This window comes from Rhinopithecus roxellana, chromosome 8 (assembly GCF_007565055.1).
Source record: "Rhinopithecus roxellana isolate Shanxi Qingling chromosome 8, ASM756505v1, whole genome shotgun sequence".
NCBI lineage: Eukaryota > Metazoa > Chordata > Mammalia > Primates > Cercopithecidae > Rhinopithecus > Rhinopithecus roxellana.
This window is the reverse complement of record NC_044556.1, coordinates 138,418,808-138,433,668: the sequence shown is the minus strand read 5'-3', so window position 1 is coordinate 138,433,668 and position 14,861 is coordinate 138,418,808.

Genomic DNA, 14,861 nt, shown 5'->3' with positions numbered 1-14,861 from the left:
AAAATGCCGTGGTTATTAAAAACAAGGAAAGTCAGAGAAACTGTCACAGTCAAAAAGAGTTTGAGGAGACATTATGACTCCATGGAATATGGTAACCTGGAAGGCATCCTGAAACAGAAAAAGGACATTGGGTAAAACCTAAATAAATCTGAAAAGAATATACACTTTTATTCATAACGTGTCAATTTTAGGTAATTATATACAACAAATGTACCATACTAATGTACAATTTTAAAGGGGGTGACTAGGCATAGGGAATAAGGAAACTCTGTATCATTCTCTCAATTTTTCCACAAACCTAAAAGTGTCCTGAAAATAAAGCTTTTTTAAAAACACCAATTTGATTTACTTTTTAATACCTGTATCATGCTAGTCTTCAGCGATCTAATCACAGTTCTTCAGAAGTCAGAAATGTAGGTTTTGAAAAACTTTACACTGAATGATGTTCATAACAGCAGTCTCAAACTCTAGTCCACAGAAATATCTGAAACACGGTAGTCCAGAGGACTGTAAAACAGGGACACTATTTCATTTAGAATTTAAATTTCTTGAGAAGAAGAATCAATATATTCTACTGAAGATGATAGCCTCTGGTAAAGAGAAAATAAAATTTGATGAGGCAACAAAGCAAAACAAAGCAAGATTTAAAAAGCTGTGAAAATCCAGTATATAAATTACAGTCTCACTATCCAAGAGCGCCAATCTATAACCTAGACAATTAATTTCATAAATGGATATTTTTACAGTGTTCTGTATTTTAACAATAGGGTTTAAATGTAGTGAAATGGTTATATTAAGTTCTGAATACATACAATACATTACAATAAAGTCAATTAAGTCACTCAGTTCCTGAAGAGGGTGGCAAATATGTAATATTAATTTGTAGAAACGTGAATTGAAAATGTTATATCACTATGTCTCATTCTAGGTTCAGTTATTATCACTGGAATGAAGTCTTGTTATTTTTAGTTTTTCATTAGAAGCTTTATAAGAATGAAACATTAGCATTTTCATGCTTTTGTTAATAAAATTATTGTTGAACTTACTCTTGGACATGTGAATAATCATATTTGAAATGCTTTCTCCCTATTGTAATTAAAGATTGGCTACTTGACAAAAATTCTGTTATCAAATAATAGACAGTATTGCTTTCAAGTACTGTATTATTATTCAGAAACCATTTTGTTCCCAATTTTTGTTATCCTTTAGTATTTCTCTAAAATTAGCAATAACCTTGCTTAAGCCCAAAGGACATTGTTCAAACCTTATTTTACTTGTCCTCTCAGTCACTTTTGACACTGATGACACTTCTCTTCCAGATAAAACACTGTCTTATCTTTGGAGATACCAGATTTCCTTATATATAGTTGTTGATACTCATATGTAAATTTTTTTCATTAATACTTACAAATTCGCTTTGTATTTCTTTTCCTCTTATCATCTCCTAAATTTTGTTTTTTCCTTAGATTTCTGTGCTGGGATTACTTATTTTTATTATTTCTACAGTACATTCCTTGATAAACACATTAGCTCCAAGAGCTTGTATTTTATCTGATCTCTAAAGAGCATTAATCCAGAACAGAACAATGTTATAATGTATGCACTGACTTCAGACAAATATGAATTCAAATATTTGCCTTTTGATTTACTTTCTGAGTGACTTTGGTATCTCGCTAAATCTGAGTTTTATTTCTTTTGTAAAATAATAACGCTGATATAATATTAATAATACAAATATTCACTCTAAAATTCATGCCAGATTCTATATAAAACACTTTGCATAAAGCATCTATTCCTGTTCTTACTTGAACATCATAAGGTATGTGGTAACATAATATTATACAGATAATAATTAGAATATCTCGCCAAAGTAACTTACCTATAATTAGAACTCAGGTCTGAATGAACCATAGTATAAACTCATAACGTCTACTTTAAACTGTTTCTTCATAGCATAATCCCCATAAAACAGCAATACCTCACCTGGTGAGGGTGTGTGTGTGTGTGTGTGATATATTAGACACTTGTACATCAATGACATATTCAATCTCTTCAGTAAAGTATATTCTAGCTACTTCAAATTTAACTTAAAGCCAAACTATTTAATATACTATTTTTCCGATTATCCCAACGTATTGCTCCTCCTGCATCTCTTCATTACTAAGTTTCCCAAAGTAGAAACGGAGAGTCATCCTTTCCTGCTCATTCCCTCCCTTATTCCCTACTAATTTATTGTCAAATCCTTAAACATCACTTATTGAAATTATTGCATCTATTTTTTTCCTCCTTTTTTCACTCATGTTTGTGGTTGACTCTGCCATACTCTCACACCTGGTTAACTGAGATTTGTTTTACCAAACATACTCAGTGCTCATAGTGTTACCCTTCCCCTAAATCTTTTCAAAGAGTAGCAGAGAAATATTGCTTTTTAATGTTACATTTTCTTTTTTACTCCCGGAGAACAGAAAAATGGTTCCTCTGTAAGCTTCATGGCTGTGCAGCTAAAATTGAATCATCTTAATGTAGTTTACAAAATTCTTACAGCTGTGCTGGCTTATATCTAAGGTCCTTTTTCACATTACTAATAAATTGTATTCAAAGAGTAGTGAGGGAGGCTGAGGCAGGAGAATGGCTTAAACCGGAAAGGCGGAGCTTGCATTGAGCTGACATGGCGCCACTGCACGCCATCCTGGGCGACAGAGCGAAAAAATGGAATGGAATGGAACGGAATGGAATGGAACGGAACGAAACGGAACGGAAACGGAACAGAAAGGAATACGGAATGGTATGAAATGGAACGGAATGGAATGGAATGGAATGGAATGGAATGGAATGGAATATAGAATGGAATGGAATGGAATATAATGGAATAGAATGGAAAATGGAATGGAAAGGAATATGGAATGGAATGGAATATGGAATGGAATGGAATGGAACATGGAATGGAATGGAATGGAATGGAATGGAAAGGAAAAGAATATGGAATGGAATGGAATATGCAATGGAATGGAATGGAATGGAGTGGAATGGAAAATGGAATGGAATGGAATATGGAATAGAATAGATTATGGAAAGGAATGGAATGCAATAAGGAATGGAATGGAACACAACGGAATGGAATGGAAAGGAAAGGAATGGAATATGGAATGGAATGGAATGGAACAGAATGGAACGAAATGGAATGGAATGGAACATAGAATGGAATGGAATATGGAATGGAATAGAATATGGAATGGAATGGAATATGGAATGGAATGGAATGGAATATGGAATGGAATGGAATATGGAATGGAATGGAAAGATAGGATGAATGGAATGGAATGGAATGGAATATGGAATGGAATGGAATGGAAAGAATAGGAATGGAATGGAATGGAATATGGAATATGGAATGGAATATGGAATGGAATGAAATGGAATGGAATATAGAATGGAATAAAATGGAATGGAATAGGGAATGGAATGGAATGGAATGGAATATGGAATGGAATGGAATATGGGATGGAATGGAATACGGAACGGAATGGAATGGAACGGAACGGAAAGGAATGGAACGAAACGGATTATGGATTGGAATGGAATGGAATGAGGTGGAATGGAATATGGAATGGAATGGAATATGGAATGGAATGGAATATAAAATGGAATGGAATATGGAAGGGAATATGGAATAGAATGGAATATGCAATGGAATGGAATATGGAATGGAGTGCAAAGAAATGGAAAGGCATATGGAATGGAATGGAATATGGAATGGAGAGGAATGGAATGGAATGCAATATGGAATGGAATGGAATGGAATGGAATGGAATGGAATATGGAATGAAATGGAATATGGAATGGAATGGAATGGAATATGGAAAGGAATGGAATGGAATGGAATGGAATGGAAAGGAATAGAATATGGAATGGAATGGAATGGAATATGGAATAGAATGAAACGCAATGGAAGGGAATATGGAATGGAATGATATATGGAATGGAATTGAAGGGAACGGGATGGAATGGAATGGAATGGAATGGAATATGGAATGGAATGGAATATGAAATAAAATGGAATATGGAATGGAACAGAACGGAATGGAAAGAATGGGAATGGAACGGAACAGAATATGGAATGGAAAGGAATATGGAATGAAATGGAATATAGAATGGAATGGAAAGGAATATGGAATGGAATGGAATATGGAACAGAATGGAACGGAACAGAAAAGAATGGAATAGAACGGAATACGGAATGCAATGTAATGAAACGGAATGGAATAGAAGATGGAATGGAATGGAATATGGAATGGAATGAAATATGGAATGGAATGGAATATGGAATGCAATGGAACGGAGCAGGACGGAATGCAATGGAATGGAAGGGAATGAAATATGGAATGGAATGGAACAGAACAGAATGGAATGGAAAGGAATAGGGAATGGAATGGAATGGAATATGGAATGGAATGGAATATGGAATGGAATGGAAAGAATAGGAATGGAATGGAATGGAATATGGAATATGGAATGGAATATGGAATGGAATGAAATGGAATGGAATATAGAATGGAATGAAATGGAATGGAATAGGGAATGGAATGGAATGGAATGGAATATGGAATGAAATGGAATATGGAATGGAATGGAATACGAAACGGAATGGAATGTAACGGAACGGAAAGGAATGGAACGGAACAGATTATGGATTGGAATGGAATGGAATGAGGTGGAATGGAATATGGAATGGAATGGAATATGGAATGGAATGGAATATAAAATGGAATGGAATATGGAAGGGAATACAAAGAAATGGAAAGGCATATGGAATGGAATGGAATATGGAATGGAGAGGAAAGGAATGGAATGCAATATGGAATGGAATGGAATGGAATGGAATATGGAATGAAATGGAATATGGAATGGAATGGAATGGAATATGGAAAGGAATGGAATGGAATGGAATGGAATGGAATGGAATGGAAAGGAATGGAATGCAATAGAATATGGAATGGAATGGAATGGAATGGAATATGGAATAGAATGAAACGCAATGGAATGGAATATGGAATGGAATGGAATATGGAATGAAATGGAATATGGAATGGAACAGAACGGAATGGAAAGGATTGGAATGGAACGGAACAGAATAGGGAATGGAAAGGAATATGGAATGAAATGGAATATAGAATGGAATGGAAAGGAATATGGAATGGAATGGAATATGGAACAGAATGGAACAGAACAGAAAAGAATGGAATAGAACGGAATATGGAATGCAATGTAATGAAACGGAATGGAATAGAAGATGGAATGGAATGGAATATGGAATGGAATGAAATATGGAATGGAATGGAATATGGAATGCAATGGAACGGAGCAGGACGGAATGCAATGGAATGGAAGGGAATGAAATATGGAATGGAATGGAACAGAACAGAATGGAATGGAAAGGAATAGGGAATGGAATGGAATATGGAATGGAATGGAACATGAAATGGAATTGAACATGGAATGGAATAGAACGGAAGGCAAAGGAACGGAACAGAATGGAACGGAATATGAAATGGAAGGGAAGGGAAGGGAATGGAAAATGGAAAGGAATGGAATGGAATATGGAATGGAATGGAATATGGAATGGAATGGAAAGAAATGGAATATGGATTGGAATGGAATGGAACACAAAGAATGGAATATGGAACGGAATGGAATGGAATGAAATGGAATATGGAATGGAATATGGAATGGAATGGAATATGGAATGGAATGGAATATGGAATGCAATATGGAATGGAATGGAATAAGGAATGGAATGGAATGGAATATGGAATGGAATGGAAAATGCAATGGAATAGGGAATGAAATGGAATATGGAATGGAATGGAATATGTAATGGAATGGAATGGAACAGAATGGAACAGAACAGAATATGGAATGGGATGGAATGGAACGGAATGGAACGGAAAGAAATGGAATGGAATGGAATGGAATATGGAATGGAATGGATTATTGAACGGAATGGAATGGAGTGGAACGAACCGGAATGGAACGAAAGAGAACGAAATATGGAATGGAATGGAACGGAAGGGAATGGAATGGAATGAAACATGGAATGGAATGGAATGGAATGGAATGGAATGGAATGGAATGGAATGGAATGGAATCGAATGGAATGGAAAGGAATGGAATGGAATGGAACACGAATGCAATGGAATATGCAATGGAATGGAGTATGCAATGGAATGGAATGAAATATGGAATGGAATGGAATATGGAATAGAGTGGAATGGAATGGAATGGAATGGAATATGGAAAGGAATGGAATGGAATACAATGGAATGGAATGGAATATGGAATTGAATGGAATGGAACATGGAAAGGAATAGAATGGAAAGGAATGGAATGGAAAGGAATAGAATATGGAATGGAATGGAATGGAATATGGAAAGGAATGGAATGGAATGGAATGGAAAAAAAATAGAATGGAATGGAATATGGAATAGAATGAAATGGAACGGAATGGAATGGGGTAGAATGGAATATGGAATGGAATGGAATATGGAATGAAATGGAATATGGAATGGAATATGGATGGAAATGGAATATGGAATGGAACGGAAAGGAACGGAATGGAATATGGAATGGAATGGAATGGAATATGGAATAGAATGAAATAGAATATGGAATGAAATGGAATATGGAATGGATTGGAATGGAATACGGAATAAAATGGAATATGGAACAGAGTGGAACGGAAAAGAACGGAAGAGAACGGAATATGGAATGGAAAAGAATGGAATGGAACGGAATGGAATGGAATGGAATGGAATGGAAAATGGAATGAAATGGAATATTGAATGGAATGGAACGGAGCGGAACGAAACGGAATGGAATGGAAGACAACGAAATATGGAATGGAATGGAACAGAATTGAATGGAACGGAATATGGAATGGAATGGAATGGAACGGAACAGAATGGAACGGAATGGAATAAGTAATGGTAAGGAATGGAATGCAATGGAATGGAATGGAATATTGAATGGAATGGAATATGGAATGGAATGGAATGGAATATGCAACGGAATGCAATGGAATGGAATGGAATATGGAATGGAATGGAATATGGAATGGAGTGGAATGGAATGGAATGGAATATGGAAAGGAATGGAATGGAATGCAATGGAATGGAATGGAATATGGAATGGAATGGAATGGAATATGGAAAGGAATAGAATGGAAAGAAATGGAAAGGAAAGGAATAGAACATGGAATGGAATGCAATGGAATATGGAATGGAATGGAAGGGAATGGAATAAAATGGAATGGAATGCAATATGGAATGGAATGGAATATGGAATGAAAGGGAATATGGAATGGAACGGAATGGAATGGAATGGAACGGAATGGAATGGAACGGAATATGGAATGGAATGGAATGGAATGGAACGGAATGGAACGGAATGGAATGGAATGGAATGGAATGGAATGGAATGGAATGGAACGGAATGGAATGGAATGGAATGGAATATGGAATAGAATGGAATGGAATATGGAATGGAATGGAATGGAATATGGAATGGAATGGAATATGGAATGGAATGGAATGGAATATGGAATGGAATATGGAATGGACTGCAATGGAATAAAATGGAATGAAATGGAGTAAAATGGAATGGAATGAAATGGAATATGGAATGGAATGGGATGGAATATGGAATGGAATGGCAGATGAAATGTAAAAGAATGGAAAGGAATGGAATGGAAAGGATTTGAATAGAATATGGAATGGAATGGAATATGGAATTAAATGGAATATGGAATGGAACAGAAAGGATCACAACGGAACAGAATGGAAAGGAAGAGAATATGGAATAGAATGGAATGGAATGGAATGGAATATGGAATGAAATGGAATATGGAATGGAATGGAATGGAATAGAATATGGAATGGAATGGAGTATGGAATGGGATGGAACGGAACAAAACAGAATGGAACAGAAAGGAATATGGAATGGAATGGAATGGAACGGAGTGGAATGGAATGGAATGGAATAGAATATGGAATGGAATGCAATATGCAATGGAATGGAATATGAAATGGAATGGAAAGGAATGGAATGGAATGGAAAGGAATGGAATGGAATGGAATGGAATGGATGACGGAAGGGAACGGAATATGGAATGGTATGGAATGGAATATGGAATGGAATGGAATGGAATATAGGATAGAATGCAATGGAATTTAATGGAATGGAATATGGAATGGAATGGAATATGGAATGGAATGGAATGGAATATACAATGGAATGGAATATGGAATGGAATGGAATGCAATGGAATGCGAATGAGTGGAACGGAATGGAATGTAATGGAATGCAATGAAATATGGAAAGGAATGGAATATGGAATAGGATGGAATGGAAAGTAATGGAATGGAACATGGAATGGAATGGAATATGGAATGGAATGGAATATGGAATGGAATGGAATGGAATGGAATATGGAATGGAATGGAATAAAATGGAATGGAATGGAATGGAATGCAATGGAATATAAATGGAATGGAATGGAATGGAATATGGAATGGAATGGAATATGGAATGGAATGGAATGAAATGGAATGGAATGCAATGGAATGGAATGGAATGGAATGGAATATGGAATGGAATGGAATATGGAATGCAATGGAATATGGAATGGAATGGAATGGAATGGAATGGAATGGAATGGAATGGAATGCAATGGAATGGAAAGAAGTATGGAATGCAAAGGAATATGGAACAGAATGGAACCTAACGGAACGGAATATGGAATAGAAAGGAATGGAATGGAATAGAATGGAATGGAATGGAGTGGAAGGGAATATGGAAAGGAAATATAATAAATGGATGCAATGGAATAAGGAATGGAATAGAATTGATTGGAATATGGAATGCAACGGAATATGGAATATGGAATGCAATGGAAAGGAACGGAACGAAACGCAAGGGAAGAGAACGAAATATGGAATGGAATGGAATGGAATGGAATGGAATGGAGGAATGGGATATGGAATGGAATGGAATGGAATGGAATATGGAATGGAATGGAATGTGGAATGGAATGGAATGGAATGGAATATGGAATGGAATATGGAATGGACTGGAATAGAATAAAATGGAATGAAATGGAGTAAAATGGAATGGAATGAAATGGAATATGGAATGGAAGGGGATGGAATATGGAATGGAATGGCATATGAAATGTAAAGGAATGGAACGGAATGGAATGGAATGGATTTGAATAGAATATGGAATGGAATGGAATATGGAATTAAATGGAATACGGAATGGAAAAGAATGGAACACAACGGAATGGAATGGAAAGGAAGAGAATATGGAATAGAATGGAATGGAATGGAATATAGAATGAAATGGAATATGGAATGGAATGGAATGGAATAGAATATGGAATGGTATGGAGTATGGAATGGGATGGAACGGAACAAAACGGAAGGGAACAGAAAGGAATATGGAATGGAATGGAATGGAACAGAGTGGAATGGAATGGAATGGAATGGAATATGGAATGGAATGCAATGCAACGGAATGGAATGAATGAAATGGAATGGAATGGAATGGAATGGAATGGAATGGAATATGGAATGGAATGGAATATGGAATGGAATGGAATGGAATGGAATGGAATGGAATGGAATGGAATGCGAATGAGTGGAACGGAATGGAATGTAATGGAATGCAATGAAATATGGAATGGAATGGAATATGGAATAGAATGGAATGGAAAGTAATGGAATGGAATATGGAATGGAATGGAATTGTGGAATGGAATATGGAAAGGAATGGAATGGAATGGAATATGGAATGGAATAGAATAAAATGGAATGGAATGGAATGGAATGGAAATGAATGGAATGGAATATGGAAAGGAATGGAATGGAATGGAATAGGGAATGGAATGGAATATGGAATGGAATGGAATGAATGGAATGGAATATGGTATGGAATGGAATATGGAATGGAATGGAATAGGGAATAGGGAATGTAATGGAATGGAATGGTATACGGAATGGAATGGAATATGGAATGGAATGGAATAGAATGGAATGGAACGGAGTGGAATGGAATTAATGGAGTATGGAATGTAATGGAATATGGAACGGAATGCAACCTAATTGTACGGATATGAAATGGAAAGGAATGGAATGGAATGGAATAGGGAATTGAACAGAATATGGAATGGAATGGAATATAATGGAATGGAAAGGAATGGAGAATGGAATGGAATATGGAATGGAATGGAATGGAATGGAATATGGAATGGAATGGAATATGGAATGGAATGGAAGTGAACGGAATTGAATGGAATGGATTTGAGGTAACATGGAATGGAATGGAATATGGAATGAAATGTAATAGGGACTGGAATGGAATGGAAGGAAATGGAAATGGATGAAATGGAATATGGAATGGAATGGAACGGAACGGAACGGAAGAGAATATGAATGGAATGGAAGGATGGAATAAATAGAAGGAATATGGAACGAAATGGAAAATGGAATGCAATGGAAATATGGAATGAAAGGGAATATGGAATGGAATGGAATGGAATGGAAATTAAGGAAATGGAAAATGGAATGAAATGGAATATGGAACGGAAATGGAATGGAATGGAATGGAATGGAATATGGAATGGAATGGAGTATGGAACGGAATGGAACGGAAAAAACGGGAATGGAAGAGAACGGATATGGAAGGAAGGAATGAACGGAGTGGAATGGAATTGAATGGAACAGAATGAAATATGGAAAAGAATGGAATACGCAATGCAATGGAATACGGAATGAAACAGAATGGAAGGGAATAGAATGGAATGGAATATGGAATGAAATGGAAAGGAATGGAATCTGGAATGGAATGGAATATGGAATGGAATGAAATGGAACAGAATAGAATGGAATGGAATGGAATACGGAATGGAAAGAATATGGAAAAGAATGGAATGGAATGGAATGGAATGGAATGGAATGGAATGGAATGGAATGGAATGGAATGGAATGAAATATGGGAATGGAATAGAAAATGGAATGAATGGAATGGAATGGATTATGGGAATGGAATGGAATATGGAATGGAATGGAATGGAATGGAACGGAATGGAATGGATTGGAATACACAATGGAATGGAATATCTAATGGAATGGAATATGGAATGGAATGGAATGGAATGGAATATGGAACGAAATGGAATGGAGAATGGAATGGATTGGAATTGAATGGAATATGGAATGGAATGGAATGGAACGGAACGGAAAAAACAGAATATGAAATGGAAAGGAATGGAATGGAATGGAATGGAATATGGAATGGCATGGAATGGAATGGAATATGGAATGGAATGGAATTAGAATGGAATGGAACGGATTGGAATGGAATTAATGGATAGGAATGTAATGGAATATGGAACGGAATGCAACTAATTGTACGGATATGAAATGGAAAGGAATGGAATGGGAATGGAATAGGGAATTGAACAGAATATGGAATGGAATGGAATATAATGGAATGGAAAGGAATGGAGAATGGAATGGAATATGGAATGGAATGGAATGGAATGGAATATGGAATGGAATGGAATATGGAATGGAATGGAAGTGAACGGAATTGAATGGAATGGATTTGAAGGTAACATGGAATGGAATGGAATATGGAATGAAATGTAATATGGACTGGAATGGAATGGAAGGAAATGGAAAATGGAATGAAATGGAATATGGAATGGAATGGAACGGAACGGAACGGAAGAGAATATGGAATGGAATGGAATGGAATGGAATAAAATAGAATGGAATATGGAACGAAATGGAAAATGGAATGCAATGGAATATGGAATGAAAGGGAATATGGAATGGAATGGAATGGAATGGAATTAAGGAAATGGAAAATGGAATGAAATGGAATATGGAATGGAATGGAATGGAATGGAATGGAATGGAATATGGAATGGAATGGAGTATGGAACGGAATGGAACGGAACAAAACGGAATGGAAGAGAACAGGATATGGAATGGAAAGGAATGGAACGGAGTGGAATGGAATTGAATGGAACAGAATGAAATATGGAAAAGAATGGAATACGCAATGCAATGGAATACGGAATGAAACGGAATGGAAGGGAATAGAATGGAATGGAATATGGAATGAAATGGAATGGAATGGAATCTGGAATGGAATGGAATATGGAATGGAATGTAATGGAACAGAATAGAATGGAATGGAATGGAATACGGAATGGAAAGAATATGGAAAGAATGGAATGGAATGGAATGGAATGGAATGGAGGATGGAATGGAATGGAATGGAATGAAATATGGGAATGGAATAGAAAATGGAATGAATGGAATGGAATGGATTATGGGAATGGAATGGAATATGGAATGGAATGGAATGGAATGGAATCTGGAATGGAATGGAATATGGAATGGAATGTAATGGAACAGAATAGAATGGAATGGAATGGAATACGGAATGGAAAGAATATGGAAAAGAATGGAATGGAATGGAATGGAATGGAATGGAATGGAATGGAATGGAATGAATGAAAATGAAATGGGAAGGAATGAAAATGGAATGAATGGAATGGAATGGATTATGGGAATGGAATGGAATTATGGAATGGAATGAATGGAAGGAACGGAATGGATGGATTGGAATACACAATGGAATGGAATATCTAATGGAATGGAATATGGAATGGAATGGAATGGAATGGAATATGGAACGAAATGGAATGGAGAATGGAATGGATTGGAATTGAATGGAATATGGAATGGAATGGAATGGAACGGAACGGAAAAAACAGAATATGAATGGAATGGAATGGAATGGAATGGAATGGAATATGGAATGGCATGGAATGGAATGGAATATGGAATGGAATGCAATAGAATACGGACTGGAATGGAATATGAAATGGAATGGAATGGAAAATGGAATGGAAATGAATGGAATATAGATCGGAATGGAATATGCAATGGAATGGAATTGGAATGGAAGGGAATGGAACGGAATGGAACGGAATGGAATGGGAATGGATGGAATGGGAATGGAACTGGAATGGAACGGAATGGAATGGAATGGAATGGAATGGAATAGGAATAGATAAGGAATGGAATATGGAATGGAATGGAATGGAATATGGAATGGAATGGAATATGGATGGAATGGAATGGAATATGGAATGGAATATGGAAGGACTGCAATGGAATAAAATGGAATGAAATGGAGTAAAATGGAATGGAATGAAATGGAATATGGAATGGAATGGAGGATGGAATATGGAATGGAATGGCAGATGAAATGTAAAGGAATGGAAGGAATGGAATGGAAGGATTGAATAGAATATGGAATGGAATGGAATATGGAATTAAATGGAATACGGAATGGAACAGAAAGGATCACAACGGAAACAGAATGGAAAGGAAGAGAATATGGATAGAATGGAATGGAATGGAATGTAATATGGATGGAATGGAATATGGAATGGAATGGAATGGAATAGAAAATGCATGATGAGTATGGAATGGGATGGAACGGAACAAAACAGAATGGAACAGAAAGGACATATGGAATGGAATGGAATGGAAGGAGTGGATGGAAGAATGGAATGGAAATGGAATGGAAGAATATGGAATGGGAATGGAATATGAAATGGAATGGAAGAATGGAATGGAATGAATGGAATGGAATGGAATGGGATGGAATGGAAGGAATGGATGACGGAAGGGAACGGAATATGGGAATGTATGGACATGGAATATGGAATGGAATGGAATGGAATATAGGATAGAATGCAATGGAATTAATGGAATGGAATATGGAATGGAATGGAATATGGAATGGAATGGAATGGAATATACAATGGAATGGAATATGGAATGGAATGGAATGCAATGGAATGCGAATGAGTGGAACGGAATGGAATGTAATGGAATGCAATGAAATATGGAAAGGAATGGAATATGGAATAGAATGGAATGAAAGTAATGGAATGGAACATGGAATGGAATGGAATATGGAAATGGATGGATATGGATGGAATGGAATGGGAATGGAATAGGGAATGGAATGGAATAAAATGGAATGGAATGGAATGGAATGCAATGGAATATAAAATGGAATGGAATGGAATGGAATATGGAATGGAATGGAAAGAAATGGAATGGAATGCAATGGAATGGAATGGATGGAATGGAATGGAATGGAATATGGAATGGAATGGAATATGGAATGCAATGGAATATGGAATGGAATGGAATGGAGAATGGAATGGAATGGAATGGAATGGAATGCAATGGAATGGAAAGAAGTATGGAATGCAAAGGAATATGGAACAGAATGGAACCTAACGGAACGGAATATGGAATAGAAAGGAATGGAATGGAATAGAATGGAATGGAATGGAGTGGAAGGGAATATGGAAAGGAATATAATATAATGGAATGCAATGGAATAAGGAATGGAATAGAATTGATTGGAATATGGAATGCAACGGAATATGGAATATGGAATGCAATGGAAAGGAACAGAACGAAACGCAAGGGAAGAGAACGAAATATGGAATGGAATGGAATGGAATGGAATGGAATGGAATGGAATGGGATATGGAATGGAATGGAATGGAATGGAATATGGAATGGAATGGAATGTGGAATGGAATGGAATGGAATGGAATATGGAATGGAATATGGAATGGACTGGAATAGAATAAAATGGAATGAAATGGAGTAAATGGAATGGAATGAAAGGAATATGGAATGGAAGGGATGGAATATGGAATGGAATGGCATATGAAATGTAAAGGAATGGAACGGAATGAA